Here is a 12,277-nt window from a genome sequence, read left to right as displayed (position 1 = left end):
AATATTGGAATACAAAAAGGTGTGTGTATATATGGGGTATATAAAGGAGTTCTAATCCTCTTGGGTTTCCTGCTCTTTCATTAGCATCTGGCCCATGTGAACTTACAGAAATAAGTCCCCACTCTGTTTCCCCTCTGCATACAAGTAAAAAAAAACAAACCAGTTCCTAAAGTTGCCAGGACTCCTACTAAAAGTATCGCACTAATCTCCATAGCTTTAAGAAAAGAAGTAATTATAGATTTCTTTCATAGGATAAACATACAGCAGTGGCTTTACTTTTTGCTCTTCCAGTACTCCCAAAGCTGTCCCCTAAGGGATTGCAGACAGTGCCCTGTCTGCAATGACTTTGGGGACAGCTTTGGGAGTACTGTCTGGAAGGACATCACTGCTGCTGGGAGCTTTAACATTGGGCCTGCTTTCCTGGCATGCCAGGTCTTTCCTTAGGCTATAGGTGGCAGGAGACCTAATGCTGGAATGGTTATTTTTGGGTGTATATCTCATCATCTTCAGCAGAAAGGGCATAGCAGAGAAAATAAAGAAATGCTGCATAAAATGATACACTTCTAAACAGAAAAAGCAAATAACTAATAGTGCAATTAAGGTCTTTAGAAACTAATAAATATGTAAGGTAACATGGGATTTCCACATAGCCAATCTCTATCTGTGGCTATCTCATCAATCTCTACTTTTGCAGGCATTTGCAGGTGGGGCTTTTTCTTTAACAATTAACCATCTGAAAAGATGAGGAATTTTAGTAACTTAATAGAGATTCAAATAGTGTTTGTTAAACAAAAGTAACATTTGTGGTATTACTGCAAAACTGAACTCATGGATCTGCTACTGGATTTATGGGGGCATGTAGAAAGGTATTTTTTATTGTATCCTTTAGAGAATGATAATAGACACCATGTTTTTCCTTTGCTCTTAGAAATAAGAACTGTTCTGTCTTATATTCCACTGAGTAACGTGTGCACTGGTGAATACTGAATTTTTAATGTTGATCACTAACTTATGAAAACAATCGCTGCTTTACTGACCTTAATATTTGTGAAGTATTAGGTGCACAACCACTCTTACTGTTCTTATATGGCTATTCTCAGCCAGGGCTTCATTTCCAGAAACAACTTTTTTGCTATTATAAAAGTTTTAATGAGGCAGTATTAATTACTAGGGTTTTCCACTTAATTTTTATAGAAAATCTGTGTGGATTTCAGTCACCTAAATAGCTGTATAGGAGCACAAACACACTTGAAATAGCCTTAAATGAGTTAATTTGAATGGTGTAAATAGTTTTGCTTGTGATTTATCTTTCCTAAAAGCTGTAAAATGCATGTAATTGAGTTGCTGAGGGATGCTGTGCCATTCAATAGGGCACATACAGAGCACTTGCCCTTCTGGCTTAGTTCCTGGTCAGTTTGTGCATTCTGTCCACTGAAACTTCCCCTGACGTCTCTGGTACAGTGCAGCATTAAAAGCTTGTGCAATGCCTTTCGCATATTACAGAAATGTGTACAATTCAACAAACATTTGAAAGCATTACATGTACATAAAGTCTTATTTTTTAGATGTGTTTAGTGTCTTGAGTCTTCGAAAGCGTTGGTATCAACTAATGCTGCAGCAGAGATGGTAATTAGATTTTGCTGTCATCTGAACAGTAATTGATAGTTATTTTGGACTCTCTGATGTGCTTGCAATCAGATGCCATTTGCTGAGGGATGGCATTTGGTTGTGAGTAGGTAGAAATTTGTTAGATTTATAACCAAAAATAAATCTGTGTGACTAACATTAGGCGAAGGCAGTCTCTTTGATGTTGGCTGACTGGCTTTTCTTGTCATGCTTGTGTTCATCCTTTCTCCTGCCTTCCTCTCCTCCAGAGCCTTGATTGCCTGTTGGGGACCAGGTGAAGCTGCCTTGGTGTATGCCTGGACAGCCTCCAGTGGCCATCTGGTGCTGCTTAGCTGGACCTTCTGGCCCAGAAATGAGATCAGCATTTTCTCATGGCCGCTGGTCTTTGGATTGTATGTGTAACAGAGAGCTCCAGAAGCAAAAGAAATGAGAACAAGTCAGTGTCTTTGTGCTGCACTCCCTTAACCAGTTTATTGGAAAAAATAATTTTTAAATGTCCGTGTTCATAGTATCCTTTTGTATTGTTTTGAGAAGACTGTACTCAGCCAAGTCAAAAGGCACACAATAACTCTGAGTGGCATCTTCAAGTCTTTATTGCTGTTAGGAACCTGACAAATAAAATACAATTTTCCACCCTTGTGCAGCATTGAACTGGCAATTGCCAATTAGAATTGCTCACCAGGCTGGAGTCAAATTAGGAGCAGTTGCTAATGTTTGTTTTAGCATTTCTAATCTTAGAAATTGGGGAAGAAATGGTGTATCTTGCCTATATGACCACGTACCATTCCTCTTCCATTTCATGATGAGCTTTTCCACATGAGATTTTCCTCTTCTCTCTTAACTATCTTTGATTAGTAAATAATAATAGGCATTTTATTCAAATAAGCAATGTCTGTTAAAGGAACTGGAGTTTCTTTCATACCAGTCAATGAATGCCACTCATATAAAGTTGATCAGGAATTGCATGTGTGTGGAATCCAGCCCTAAAGCCTCTAATTTTTGTTTCTAGATATACATCTGACACAATTATTGTGAGAGGATGAACACCTATTTAATGAGGTTCTTCTGCTGGATTTCTTAGGTGACACTGCAAACTCATTGACTATGCTGATGATTGTAATAACCATTGTCATACTACAGTATTTTTATTATGTTTTCTGGACCTTCCTTTTCTTCTAATATGTCAAAATATTTAAGAAAGTAGCTGTGAATTTCCTTTTTGTTGATCTGGTGTGCTTTTTCTGGGAGTAGATGTCATTAGGCTCACGCCAATTATTCCTCTTGAATAAGTGTGCTTGAGCATACAGGGAGATGAGGAAGGAAAAGCAGGGAAGGAAAAGCACAAGCAAAGACTTAAATACTCTGACCTATGTAATAGCTGCAGGCTGAGAAACTGGCTCCTGATGGTCCTCTATAGTTCTAAAACTCTGTGAAAGCACAGGCATGAGGAGTGGGGAAACTGAGGAGGCCAGGAGATGAACTAAAGGCAAAAGTAGGACTGCAGTATGCATGGAAAATCTCTCTTGCTCTGTTTCCAGTTGGCAAACTGCTGATTGTGGTTTGTTGGGGTGGTTTTTGTTTTTTTGTTTGATTGTTTGTTTTGTTTTTGGTTTTGGCTGTTTTTTGTTTGTTTGTTTGTTTTTTTGTTTGTTTGTTTAGGTGTTTGGGGTTTTTTTATTTTTTTTATGGTATCTGTGGTCCAATTGTTGCATTTAAGGTAGATATACTGGGAAAAGTCATTGCCTTTTCAAGTAAGTAACAAGAGGAATAGTTGCTAAATTTTGCATTATAAAGGGAGAACATCTAAGCATAAAATAGTGATTACTGAGGAAAAGCTTTAAATAAGCTTTCCCGAGGTATTTCTATTTTCTTATTCACAAAAAAAGGTAAAAAGCCCCATACATCTTTAGTAATATATCCCAAAAGCTGTCAAGGTATCTATATAAAACTAATTTAAATCTAAAGCTTGTTTTAAAAAAACCTAACCAAAAAACCTCTGGCAAACTCCAAATATAATACTACCAGATGCGGAACTCAAGTGATGGGCTTATTTATCTGGAGAAGAAGGAGCTGAGATGCAGATATAGAATCACAGAATTGTTTAGATAAGAAAACTCAAGTTGGACCTTTGAGATCATTGAGTGCAACCATTAACCCAGCACTGATGAGTTCACCACTAGACCATGTCCCTAAGGTGCCACATGTGCCCTTCTAAATACCTCCAGGGATGGTGACTCCAGCACTTCCCTGGGCAGTCTCCTTCAATGCTTAACAACCCTTTTTGTGAAGAAATTTTTTGTAATATCCAATCTAAACTTCCCCTGGTGCAACTCAGGACTATTTCTTTTTTGTCCTATTGCTTGTGACCCTGAGGATTAGCAGACATATCTCCAATATTCTGGACTGGTGATATTAAACTCTTTTGTTGTGAAAGGAGGAGATGATTAGATTGGCAAGTAAAAGTTGTTTTTTTTTGTGGTTTGGTTGTTTTGGGGCTTTTTTGTGGAAGCAGAGGTATTTCCTTACCCTTCTTTATTTTGTGTCAATGTTGGTTGCAATGAAAGACATGGCTATTGCTCTGGTAATATGTGTGTGGATAAATGGACGAGTGTGCAATGTAGCTGCTGAAGGACCTGCTTATCGCAGCTGTTTTCTTCCTCACTTTTGCCTAAGCTGAGAAACATGTCTTCATAACATTTTTTGTCTTTGTAGCCTTGGCAGCCCAGATTCCAAATCTGATCTCTTTTTTTTCTGGCAGTGTATGATGTTGGAAACTAACCGTGGGAGGGCCACATGCAATCCTCAGTTTTGTGATGTGCCTTGTGGCTGTCTGTCTTTTTTAAAAAAGAGATATGGCCTTCAGAGACTACAGGTCCCAGCAAGCAGTGCTTCATTCTGATCTGATAAGCAAGTGCTCAGATCTGATGTGAGTTTCATGTCAGGGCGTGCTGGCTGCATGAGCCACACCTCAGTATTTGAGATAAGGGTGGCTGCAGACAGCTCCAGCCAACACAAAGTAGGTGCAGCTTTGGCCAGAAGCTGATTTTTTATTTATTTATTTTTCTTTTCCTTTGCCCTTCAGTTTTGGGAACTTATTTTATCTTATACAGCAATGCAACAGGATTCTGGTATATAGCATGATTGCCCAGCATGTTGAATATGTTTTTGGTGTCTAGGTTCTCCCAGGTGCTTCCTTTTCTTCCTCTGTGATGGCTGCCCTCACATGCTGCTCAGGAGTGGGCAAAACTTCTGGAAGTGGCTGATTGCTTCAAGTAAGGGTGTTGTTGCAAGAGATTCAAGCCCATTTTTACTTGCTAAAGAGACCTGGCTCATTCAGGCAAGCTTTGGATAAACAGTCTGAAATTTGGGGTGGTTTATCTGATACAATTTTTAAAAAGTTTGTCCAGTATGGGAAGAGATTACCTCACTTTGACCCGGACAGCTGAGGAAGCAGCTTTGACACACCCTTGGGTGCAATTTAGACACCTGTTCTGAATTGCCTTCAGATTGAGAGTTCAAAAGCTGACTCTGCTTGGATGCAGTTCAGGATTGGAGCAATCCCTTTCTCCCAGTCTTAGGCTAGATGCTTCCCAAGATGTTTGGATGTAGCTTACTTCTCTGTAGCAATTCCTTTCTAAGTTCTGTTCTTCAGCTGGGTCTGCATCTGAGCAAGTGAAGGCATGATGAGAAGTTCTTTTGGAGTTTCACTGTATCTCAGATGTCTCTTGGGAAGTGTGAAAAACCCTGGGTGACTCTTCTGAGATTTCTAGGTGACTTCAGTTTCTGGTATCTGTTGTAAAATACAAAGCCAAAGTGTCAAGTGTCCTGCACTATGTCATCTTTATTTCTTGCTTTGTAGTCTTGTTCAAAGAAAGTTCAGTTGAGTGAAGAGCTTTTCATATTCTTTTAAAATCCATATAAATATCACTTACCAGCACAAGAGCAGCAATATCAGGTTGATCAAGAGGCCTCTTTGTCCCAGAATTCTATCTCAGTCTGTGGTCAATAATGGACTCATAGGGAAAGAGCAAAAATTATATTCTATATGAGAGAAGAACCTCACATTGGAGTACTTTCTTAATTAGGAGCTGGAACTTCCTAAGTTAGCATTTGCTTCTGGATCACAGTAATGCAGATGTTCCTGCCAACATATTCTGTCATCCTGCATCCTGTATTTGCACTTTTGCACATTAAACATAAAAACAACAGCATTACTACTTGGGTTTAGTTCTTTGTGTAGATGGCAGTATGGGTTGCTGAAAAGCTGCACAAAGACAAATCAGATGCTGTTAACTCCTTCCTGCTTGACAGTTCATATGTTTTGGAACTTGGAGATAATTCTCAAGGCTGCAATTTGGTCATGTATTAGCTCTATTTATGATTTTTATTGAACCCTGAAATCTAACTTTTATCTCAGCTTGATAAATAATTGAACCTTTGGCTAGTAGAGTGAGGATAAATACATAGAAGAGCAGTTAATGAATAAGTAGCTGGTCAACAGAGATGACAGTGAATAAAGATAGCTGTCAAGTTCTTAGCACCATAGAACTACAGCACATTTGGCCTGATCCAATGTCTGAAGAATTTAATTTCCATTGTTTTCAAAGGAATGCCTTAGCCTGTATGATATGAATTCTTATCTCTGCATCCTTTTTCTTTTTTCCCCCTCTTTTTTTCTCTCCCTGTTTTTCCTTTTTGAGCACAGTTAGGTTATTTGATCTGACTCCCTTCTGCAGCACTTTTTTTGTAAAAACAGTTTTGTGGAGAAGAGTGGCACCATAGTATACTAGGAACAGCCTACTGGGTAAAGGTAAGATGATAAAGATTGATCCAGTGCTTTTAAGGGAATAGTCAGCTATTGAGACCTGTGCTTTTGCAGAGGAATACTGTAGTAAGGAAAGTCAAAAAGTCTCTGATACTGACTTGGGGAAGTTTCACCAGTTCTCTGCTGTTATTATAGGACATATATATATATATGCCTATATGTATAGGGCATATCTATCTATCTATCTATCTATCTATCTATCTATCTATCTATCTATCTATCTATCTATATATATCCCTTCTTTTCCTTCCACAAGAAGACATACTACTTGATTGATTTTTAACCACAGCGGGTTTCAACTAATTTGTACCTGTAAGTAAACCTATTAAACTGTTGCACTGACAAATCTATAATGGGATTTTTATCCAAGCCCCATTTTATTCTGACTTTCTGGCAGACATGAGTCTATTCCCCTAAGGCACTTCAACTGTGCTGTCTTTTCTACTCCTGGATATCCTCTTTCTCTGTCTGACTCCACCTCAAAAATGTCTGTATCATAGGACCTGGTTTTCCTACAGTTGTCCCCTGGTGCAATTACAGCACGATTAAAATATGCAGTGTGGCTGAGACCTTGATCATGTTCTAACAAGAATATAGCCTTAGACATGCAGCCCAGTTACAGCATGGTAACAATGTCACAGAACAACCCTGCTCATCCTGCAGCACGGGGTGGGGCTTTATGTGCTTTTCCTTGGCATATTTCTAGTCACACCACTTGCTATCGTTGCATTTAAAATGTCATTATCCCAGGTGCCTAGATCAGCCCCAGGAATGAACTTTCAAATGCCCCTGCATAGCTTTTTCAGCACATTGCTGTTTTCTGCAATTCTAAAGAAGTAATAGTGCACTTTGAAGTTTCCTCTTATTTTCAAATCACTAACTACTCACAGAGTTAAAAACTTAATTCCTAAAAAAGTGCACATAGGTATTTGTTATATATTTTAATTCTAGGACCCTGAGCTTGAGACCAATCTTTAACTAGTAGTTTTCAAAAATAACTTTTTCCTTAAAACCAGGCAGTCCACTAGCTGAACACTCATAACTCTGTAATTTGTCCACTTTTGCCCCTTCCTGGGAAGTGTCCAATACTATCCACTGTCAGAGACAGGATCCTGGACCAGATGGATCACTGGTTTGTCTCAGTTGTACACCTTTTATGTGTCATGCTTAAGTTATGACCCCTGAGACCATTTCACAAGCTATTCCGACTACAGAGGCATTAAACCCCCACCCCCTCCCAAAATCCTCTGACCTTTCTATGTTCTTCTATTACCACATCTTGTTCTGAGTCTGTGGCAGATGGGATGGGAGGAAAAAAAGCTATTTGCATTAAGCCTTTTTACTTTAACATCTTGGCTCTTCACATATCCTTGTTTAGCTCTGAAAGAATGGGAGATGGCCCAAAGATGAATGGCAGATAAAAACAGGTCAGTGCCTCCTACTGGGAGACTTATCATGGAAAAAAGTCCCTGCACTCCAGATGCCCCTGTGGGGGAGGAATGTTTCCTCATAATGCTTTTAAATGGATTGCATTGCAACTGTGCTTCCTTTCTACAGAGCTTTGCCACACACAGCTACAAACATTGGATCGTGTATACTTGAGAGATTCTCTGTGGCCTGTAGTCACAGCTAGCAGGGACAGTCAAATCAATGCTTCCTTGAATTCTCCATGTTTGTAAGCCTTGTCATTCTTCAGGAATCTGTGAAGTTCAGAACAATGCTTGCTATGTGGCATGCAAAATATATACATGTTTCTTATAATTATAGGGCTTCTTTCTTTCAGGGAAATAGCTTCCATAGAAAGTGGAATAGGATTTCTCACTCAGAAGATGAGATATGTTAATAGCAATGTTCTTAACATCAGTTCTTAACAAGTAGTGGGTTTGTTTAGAGTTTCAAGTGCCTTGAATATTCTCTAAAGTTCTGCTCGTTCCTGTGCCTGTGCTCTGCCATAGCAGCCTTTGTGACCTGGAGAACTTTCAGCTGTGTGCTCTAGGAAGCAAGAGAAGGAATCTTTCATGGAAGCACTGATCAGAACAGTGTGCTATTCCATCCCTTCTGGGGCTGATTTCCATGTTTTCTTTGAATTTCTGATATTTGACTTGAAGACAGTCTTCATTTTTGACAAACCTGAACTGTTTAGCAAAAAGCAGACACTCTCAAGAAGTTTTGCATAGTCCAAAATCCAGTTGCTTTCAAAGTGATCTCTTACAGAAGGAATTTCTTTTTCTTTCTTTTATTTTTTTTTTAATGTCTGAGTTCTATTCACATGTTTGTTCCTTGGCTGGGATATATTTTAGCTGGTTTAGTGAGCTGAATCAGCTCTTCCACAAATGAAATGAATACCACAGCCAACACAAAGGGAGTAAGAGTGTATGGGAGTGTATGGCTGGAGCAGGAAAGAGAGGGAATAAGTTGTAAGTTTTTCTATTCTTTGTTTCTAGCTGCAGTGCTTCAATAGATAACCTTTTATTTTCTTTTTTTTTTTTTTGACAGTTTTTCTTTCTGTTTTATATACAATTCAGCAAAGGATTTGTGCTTAGTCTCAAGAGGGCTTTGGCAGGACTTTCAGTGACTTCAGTGTAATAGATGGGGTGTCTGAGGGGACTCAGAGGTTTTGATCAGGAACTGGCTGAGAGGCAGCAAAGCAGCCAACACTGAGTATCTGTGGGTCTACTATGCAGGAGAAGTTTGGGTTCAGATAGTGTCCTGTGCAGCCTCCAGCTTCCATTCTCTTGATAATGCCCAAACAGGTAATTGGGCTCTCTTCCTGCCAGATGTTTCTTGGCTTCCACAGCTTTTTTATAAGCTTTTCTCTGTACTCAGGCTCCCTTAGAAACAAATAACACTGTCCTACAAGAAAAAAGTTTGGAAGGTCTGAGGCAGAAGTGCAGCATCTATGGAAGATCAAGGCAAGTCTCGTTTTTCAGGCTGAAATGTTATGGATTTACATGTCTGTCCAACAGTGAGAACTATGCTACTGTGTGAGATCACAGGTTGTAGGTTTGGCTGCAAGAATCTTTATCCCTCCTGATACATCCAGTGACAACTGCATGATGCTGGTTTATGAAATCAGGAAGAAATTTATATGGCTGGGCTTGAGCAGCCTACACTCAAGGACAGCAATGAGATTTGATTCTTGTGCAGTGCATGGCAAGCTTCTTGTTTAATTTTTAATGTGCATGGGCACATGTTAAGTTATAACTAATTGAGAATTCATACTGTATTCTAGGAAGTGATTATTTGCTTCAGTAATTCTGTTGACCAGTACTGTGGAATTTAAAACTATGTATCCCAAAGAAGGCATAGAAACATAATTTGAATGCAAACTGTATTAAGTGCTCACATCCTGAATCCTAGCAGGAATTTCACCAAACAGGGGAAGTATTCATTGAACTAGGAGCAAAGCAATGTCAAGTTGAGAAGGAAATTGCTATGGAAATGAGTTTTAAAAGCCTGAGGCAGATGTAGGGAGAGGCACATTGTACAGGAATTTTCCTCATGCTCTCTAGCTTTTATGGCCTTTCCATTACTTCAGCTGCAGCATGTAAGAAATCTTTGGCCTGGGAGACAGTCACTGAATTTCAGCATTTTTGTGCTATTGCTATGGGCAGGCTTCCCTGTTGTAAGACATTAAAGCCTCAGCTAGGGCTGGGGCATCCGCCTGTATGGCAACAGCTTTGCTTGGGCACACCAGAGCTCCTTTCAGCCAGCCCTTTGTCTCTCTGTGGTCAGTAATGGATGCTTAGGAGAAAAACAGAAGCATATTGACTGCTTTCCTGCTATACTATTGCAGTGCTGGGCAAGGAGCAGATGGCTGGGTTGGTAGGTTTAATAGTCCCTAATTTTATTTTTTTTCTCACACATAGATTTGTCTTTTTTCTTTTCTTTTTTTTAACAGTGCATTTCAAGAATCCATATCTTGTGGCAATGAGTTCTACAGCTAACCTGAATAGTGTTAAGAAACCTCTCCCATCTGCCTAGTGATTAAGCATAAAGCCCCATCATTTCCATGTTTTAGCAAAATGCCAAATAAACTGCCTATTAATTTCCTTTGTGCTTTTTATGATTTGATCTTAAATTATAGATTATGACTTGGACCAATTTTTCTACTTAAAGATATTTGAGCAATATGGAAGTGCATTTGTTGGCTTAGTGCATTGCAGAAATATGGCAGTACAAGAAAAAAGTGATATTTTTCAGAAAGAGCAGACAGGTCCTCTTGTGTCTTCTCACAAATTCTGGAATATTCCTGAGGCAGCAGTGGATTCCTGATACACTCTGGATTGGATTGATTGCAAATAGAGAGATAAATGGCTTAGGGCAGGAAAGTGGAAAATGTTAATCATGTTGGCAATAATTGATGAGAAATGTTTGTGTGGGAGAGAAAACCAGGTTGTTAATGTATAAGTGTATTTGTTTACAGATTGTTTGGGAATTAATGGAACTTTAAAGGGCTCAGTGCATTCCAATGCCTCAGACATTGAAAGGAAATTAACTGTGATCCCCTCACTTTCATTTTGTTATCATGAAAAAAATCAAAAGACTGAAAACTGGGATTTTTTTAAACAGCATGAGAAAGTGAAAATATTTGAAACAGCTTTTCTTTAATAGACTTGCTTTCATTCAAAACTTCTTGTTGAAACTATTCTGGTCACTACCAGTAATGGCAGAAATGTGAGTATCTGCTGCAGAATTGCTCCTGCTCAGCTATGTCATTGGGTAGAAATTACATTAATCTGTACAGGTTGACAAGTTTAACAAAAACTGGTTTAAACACTGAACTGGGGAAGAGAGCCCCCAGTTAGAACATCACATAACACTGTCTCCAAATAAAATACTGCTTGAATGGTCTGGAAGTTTATCACTTTGATACTTACCTTTGTGGCTATTGCTTTCAGAGACAAAATTTATATGTCAAATCTTGGGAACACACATTTATTCAGAATATGAACAGTTCTGCCTTTATATAGAAATGAGAGCATATGAATTGGAAAAGTCACATATTTGTGTACCTTTCCTGTGTCCCAAGTACTAAAATTATTAATTTACCAGGCTCAATTATGCAGTACTATTATTTTGTATATAAATAGTAAGAATAATCTGAGGTCTGATTACACTCCTGCTGATATGTATTCACTGATTTGAATGGAAGTTGGTTTGGACTCCAAAACCTGTGAATCCTGCTATCAGGAGAATGTTTACTCTATTTTCCTTTTACTCAAGCAGGAAGGAATGCATGCATGAATATTCATTTTCCTCTTCTAATTCCCTCTGTGTAATGCAATAGTTTTTTTCAGCACTCACTCCCTCCCCCCACCAATAACTTCAGAAACATCTGCATGATTCTTAAGCACAAACATATTGGTTTAAGGAAAGTCAGTGTAATTACCTTGTAATTTAATTCTAAACGCCACTGACCTGTACAGTTGAGCCTGCCTGCCTTATATGTCAGGATCCCAGGTTCAAGAGAGCCTGAAGAGGTAAATCCTCTTGGAGAAATAGCCTGGGCAAATTTGTTGGTCTGTCTGGCTATCAGGTTTGTGAAATGGAAGTGGGGGCTGTGGCATTCCTTTGCAATCCTTCTGCAGCAGTAATTCATGTGGGAGGACTTCACCACATTGCTGCTGCTGAGTTAACAGGCTCTAATCAATAACTCAGAAGGTGCTTATGAAGCTGCCTCTAGGTAAGCAGCCCAGGCAGTAAGAGCTGGTGAATGATGTAGCCAGTTACCTTTTCAGTGTATTCTGATTTTAGCCAGCTCTTTGGTTTTGGCCCTCATCCCAGGCTCTGCCTCTGTGCTGTGTGTAGCCATGATCTGAACAA

Source organism: Agelaius phoeniceus, chromosome 7 (genome assembly GCF_051311805.1).
Source record: "Agelaius phoeniceus isolate bAgePho1 chromosome 7, bAgePho1.hap1, whole genome shotgun sequence".
Classification (NCBI taxonomy): Eukaryota; Metazoa; Chordata; class Aves; order Passeriformes; family Icteridae; genus Agelaius; species Agelaius phoeniceus.
Note: the sequence above shows the minus strand (reverse complement) of the source record.